The following is a 5677-nucleotide window of genomic DNA, read 5'->3' as shown; positions in this document are numbered from 1 at the left end:
CTCCCAGGCTTGCTGTGGGGGGGGGGACCCCGAGCCTTAGGCTGTTGTTGCTGGGAGTCGTCGTCACAAGAGTCCCGTGGTGTCGCTTTGTCCTCTGCGGTTTCGGGTGAGGGAGCCGTTCTGAGGGGTGGGGGTGCTGCCCGGGAGGGCAGAGGGCCCTGGGGTGGACCCGTGGCTGTGACGAGGCCGAGGAAGCCCGACAGGGGAAGGGGCGTCAACTCACATTGCTTTTAGAGACACTGAGTGTCTGCAGGGATGTCCCCGTGTCCCCGGTGGCTGCAAGAAGGGGAGTGTCTGGCCTCACTCCCCCCCCCCCGGTGCCTCCATGTCCAGGGAAGCTCTGCACCCCCAACCTTGTCAGACACTCAGGCCTTGTGGGGAGGTGCCGCCGGTCTCCCCTTTGCAGTGAGTGGGAGACCAGAGTGTGGGGTCACCCAGGAGGGGCCAGGGGCGGGGCCACACTGGGTTCTAACATGGGTGCCGCGTCCGGCCTGCTGGGTGTGGCCAGGGTCGGTTAGGGTTAGAGGCTCAGTGTCCTCATCTGTGCAGTGGGCACCCTCGCCCCTCAGGCCTGCTCCAGCCTTGCCACGAGGGCAGGGTCCCCTGTCTCGGGGCCTCGGGGCCAGATGTGGGAACTGAACACCGGCTGACACGGTGCAGGTGCCCCTGCGCAGGGCCCGAGGGACAGGGAGGAGGTGGGCACCTGCCTGCCTGTGTTTTCCGGTTCTGACTAGGGGCCCTGAGAGGGAGGCTCCTGGGGTCGGGACTGGGCACCACTCTGTCTGATGGTTTGCAGGGCCCAGCGGTGACTTCCCCGCACCTCAGTTTCTTTGACAGAGGTGCTAGGCCACCAGGGCGGTTGTGATGCCTGTTTCCTGGTGTCCCAGGGGAGGGAACCTCCCCCGTCTCTCATTTCTGGAACTTTCCAGGTCCCCCCGGGTCTCCTCTTAGCCCCTCCCCCACCCCGCATGGTCACAGTGTCTGCACAAGAGTTGGGGTGAATGGGGTGCTTGAGGTCCCAGGCACAGGGGCCTCACCCAGGGGCCAGAGGCCCGGAGCCCCTGACCCAGAGGCCTTGACCCCTCACTCCCTGTCTCTTGCCTGCTGTAGCCCCCTCCCCACTAATACCCTTGGCCATTTGCTTTCTCCATTTTCCCCTCAACCTGTAACAACCATCTAGCGTTATGTATGTGAAGCCCCAAGAGCAGTATTGCCAATGCCGATGCTGTGTGATGCCGATGCCGTGTTGCTATTTGCCTCTACACCACAGTCCTGTCTGCTCGGGGGCAGCCTTTGCCACTTTACCCATCGGGGCGTGTCACAGGCCATTGGTGTGTCTCACCAACAGGAGTGCCAGCTTACAGGTCCTGGGGTCGGACAGATCCAAGGTCAAATGCAGGTTCCACCACTGCCACTGTGGCCCCGGGGCCTTTGACTGTGGCTGGGGAGATGGAAGACACCGATTGGCCCAAGCCAGTCGGGCCCTCCTGGGACCAACCGTGTGGCCAGGAAATTAGGCCAATGGGTGGGAGAGGGAAGAGGAGAGAGAATGCCAGGGAAGCAAATGACAAATAAATGCCCACCTCTCCCTTCCTACAAGACAGGCATTATTCCCCCCATTTAATGGATGCAGAAACTGAGGATCGGAGCAGCCAGTGACAGGAAGGTGCTCTCTGGGGAGGGAGTGTTCCCACGGGGCACACGCACTGCTTAACAAAGGTCATGTAACCCTAACACTCTGGCTTTGCCAAAGCTCCCCTGAACAGCTCACCCTGGTAACCAAAGAATGCACATGGAGATAGCAAGACTCGAGGCTTTGGCCGTCAAACTGGCTCAGGTGGACCAAATGGTGTTCTTCAAAGCTGGGGGGTGAGGAGTGAAGCAGGCTGTTGGTCCCTGGCTGGTGGAGTAGCGACAGGAACGAGCTTTCTGGAAGAGAGCGCTTCCGTGTTTTGACTTCCAGCAATTTTGCTTCCAGGGATCCATCCCTACGTGATGGGAGACAAGACCCCTCAGTAACGATCGAGGAAGCTGTCCCCGGCCGTGTTTCCTGCAGCAGACGGAGACCCAGTAACACCTTAATCTCAAATTTTTATACCTATTCGTCTTTGTTGGTAGGTAGATACCCTGTGTATCAACGGCAGCGTGCCATAAATGCAACCCTCTCTATTGTTCTAAATCTGAGCTTAATTTCTGTTTCAAGTTTCTATTTCTTACCAGGGGCAGAAGCCTAGTGTCTTTTGGCCCAGGCCTCTTTCCCCCACTGGGATGTCCTTGGTCTCATGCAGTGGTTAGTTCATGGTCCATTGAGTCACTGCCTGTCCCCTCCCCGACCCCCATTCCTGATTCCACAGGCTCTCCCGGCCCTGTGGCCATTATGTGTGGGGAACACTCCCTCTGGGGGATGAGGGACCCGCAGACAGTAAGCTAGGCTTTCCGCCTGGACCCTGTAGGCAGACATCTCTCCTCTCATTCTGTGTCAATGTAGTGAACTTGGAGTCTCTCCGCCTCCTTGGGAGCGGCAGCGGGTCCTCTCTGTCTTCCATCCCCATACAGCCCTGTACGCAGCTGCCCGAAGGAGCACTGGCTGGAGGGGTGGGGGTGGGGGCTTGGAGGGTCTGCAGAGGCACTGGAAAGGGGTTCTGTACTGCCGTCTCTGCCCCGCCTTGTCATCCCCTGTCCCCTCACCAGGCCCAGGGCTACCAGGGGGGTACTCCGCTCTGCCAGGGCTCTGGAGCCTGAGACCACAGCCGGGCTTCCATTATTTTGTGTCTCTCTCCATGTGCACCTGTTCTGTTCCAGGCTCTGTCCTAAGTACTTGAGCATCTATTTGGTCATCACAATTCTATGGAGGAGGCATTGTACCCCGCCCCCCACCCATTTTACAGGAGAGGAAACAGAGGCTCAGAGAGGTGAAGGCACATACCCCAGATCACACAGCTGGGAAGAGTGGGACCAGGGTTGGCAGCCGGACCTCTTTCTTGCTGCACCCACCCATCGGCTGCCTCATACTCCCTGTCCCTGTAGCTCAACCTTCTGGGTCGGCTCTCCTCCGCTGTCCCCATCCTCCCCATGGCTGGGCCAGACTCCTCAGTGGCAGGCAGGAAGTGGACTTTTCAAGGGAGGAAGCCATGGGGGGAGAGCCTGGATTGGAAAGGGGGAGAGGTGAGGGGACGTCAGGAGTTGTGCCAGGCAGGGCCGCAGCCTCACCGAGTCCCGACCCCCTCCCCGTCGTGCAGCCCTCAATCCTGTCTCCCCATCCCCCACCCTCGCCCCTTAGACTCCTAGAAGGGGCTTCCCGTCTTAGCTAGTCTAGGCTTTCAACAGAATCCTTGGAAGTAGTGAAGCCCTTTGTTAAAATGACATCTTACATGGAGCCCAGCTCATCAAGCAGATAAAAAAAAGCGAGTGGTCTGGTGGCAGCTGGGGGTCAGGGTCAGGGCCCCACCTTCTCTCCCTCCCCTCCAGCAATGCCCTTGATGCCACTCCAGGGAACTTTGGGGTCCCAAGGAATACACTTTGGAAACCCCTCATCTCAACCATACCCTCCCTTCTTCAGCAGACGGGGTGAAGGAGGCCCCGGGAAGTCACGTGACTTGCTCAAGGTCACCCGGGGAGTCAGAGGCTGAGGCAAGGCCTGGACTGCATGGAGTCCATGGTGTGTGTCCTCTGCGCCCTCTATGCCGCCGGGGGGCTCCACACAGCCTCCCCCCGCCGCACTCTGTAAGATGCCCTATGCAAATGCCATGCGCGCCCCCGGTGCCGTGTTTGCTCAAGGCTGCGGAGGCTGGCGCTTCCAAATCCTTATCGCGAAAGCCGGGATCGTCCTTCTGGGCTCTTCCCCCACCCAGCTCTCCAGGCTGAGATAAGGGGCATTATCTGTCTCTGAGAACGGAGCTTCAGGAGCAGCAGAGGTAATAAATGGTGTTTGCTGATCAGCACCGCGTTCCCCTGAATCTCCTTGAAGAAAAGACACAGAAATAGCTCAGCGGGCCCCCAGTGCCCCAAGACCTGACTTTCCCTGGAGATGGGAGGACCAGGCGACGTGAGGCCCTGGCAGACCCAGGCCTTTGCTGGGCCCCCTCCTCAGTGGGAGCCTGTAAGGAGACCCCCAGCAGAACTACAGGATGAGCCGGGTCACCGGGTAGGGAGAGTCCCTAGCGCCCAGTTAGCATCCAGGTGGCTGTGTGTTAAGTCTCTGCGGCTTCCTAGGCCTCAGTTTCCCCATCTGTACGATAGGCTTTGGCCTGAATCAGTGCCTCAGTAGCTCAGGAAGTCCCTGTCCTGTAATTCCCCCACCCCAGCCCCCATCCTGCATGCAGGTGAATCCTGTGGGCTCCCCGGCTGGCCGGGCCTTCCTCTGCATGCCCAGGGACCAGTTTCACACTGCAGCCTTCCTTCTACCTCCCATGGCTCACACCTGCTTCCCTCCTGGAGGACTTACTCTAAAGGAAGCCTGTCCTTTGTCAGCAGAGCTGCCTTGCCCAGCAAAGGGCCTTTTATCTCTGTGAGCAGGACTTCCTGCCGCATCAGCAGAAACTTCTGGCTGGGGAAGAATCGGGCTCCAGCCCCGATGGGAGGCATCAGGGACCCTAGCCTCTTGTCCTCTGGAAAATCAAGGCTAGAGCCGGCTGCAGGAAGCTGGCGTGCTTGCATGGCTCCACGGTTAAGGGCGTGGGCTTAGGAGTACAATAGCCCTGGCCTTGAGTTCTGGCTCTACCTTTTACATACTGGGTGACTTTGGGCTGGTCGCCTCATTGTCATAGGACTTGGCTCCCCTAACTGGATCATGGGGGCTAAAAATAGTGCCTAATTAAATGATCAGAATGGTTCAAGAAATAAATAACAAGTATAAAATATTCAGCACGTCACCTGAAACATGGTAAAGACTGTTGTGATAAATCAATTGCATTAACAACTCCGATTTTTCAGTCTCTCTTGTATCTATGTCCTTTGCAATGAGACCTTGCAGCTGCCCCAACGGGCAGCGTCTAGACCCCCTCCCTTGTTCCTGGTCTGGCTTCGCGATCTGCTTTGGCGGAATGGGAGCGACACCCCACCTGTTCCGCGTCTAGGTCTTGTGCGTTTCGCCCGCGCTTCTGCCTTTGTCACCAGAGCCTTCCGCCCTGCCCCCGCCTGGCTGCCCCCCGAAGGGAGACACACAGAGAGGGGCTGCGCTGCCCTGCTTGTGCTGTCTGCAGCCAGCCAACCCCAGCCACGGGAGCCCGCCCAGCCCAGAGCCACTCGACTGACCCACAGACTCGTGAGCTACATAAACGCTTGTTTTAGGCCACTGAGTTTGGGATGGTTTATTACACAGCAGGACTGTGGGACCAGGTATCACTGACACAAGTATTTGTATGATTAGCCTCAAATGTCACAGGTAACCCCATGGACCCACTTGCTGTGTGGCTTTGGGGAAAAGTCATATCTTGCTGAGCTGGGTGTTCCTGTTTCCTAGATGGCAGCAAAGATGTCCAGGGCTTTTGTGGTGACAATTGTAGCTTAGATGGTGGACTTTGGTTTAAACCTAGCTCCTCTCCTTCCCTCTTCTCTCCCCTACCACCCCTCCCTCTTCCCTTCCCTTCCCTCCCCTCACTCTTCCCTCCCTTTCCCTCCTTCCTCCCTCCCCTCCCCTCCCCCCTCTTCCCTTCCCTCCTGCCCTTTTCTCTTCCCT

At 58.3% G+C, this 5677-nt stretch overlaps 1 protein-coding gene across 1 annotated transcript in view; it reads left to right on the top strand.

Annotated features, from left to right (window-relative positions):
* ARHGEF10L (Rho guanine nucleotide exchange factor 10 like) overlaps nucleotides 1–5677 on the top strand; it is a 206112-nt gene that overhangs the window by 172164 nt on the left and 28271 nt on the right. The gene's annotated exons all lie outside the window — the stretch shown is intronic.

Source organism: Crocuta crocuta, unplaced genomic scaffold, assembly GCF_008692635.1.
Source record: "Crocuta crocuta isolate KB4526 unplaced genomic scaffold, BGI_CrCroc_1.0 scaffold127, whole genome shotgun sequence".
Lineage (NCBI taxonomy): Eukaryota > Metazoa > Chordata > Mammalia > Carnivora > Hyaenidae > Crocuta > Crocuta crocuta.
Note: the sequence above shows the minus strand (reverse complement) of the source record. Positions and strands in the feature narration are given on the sequence as shown.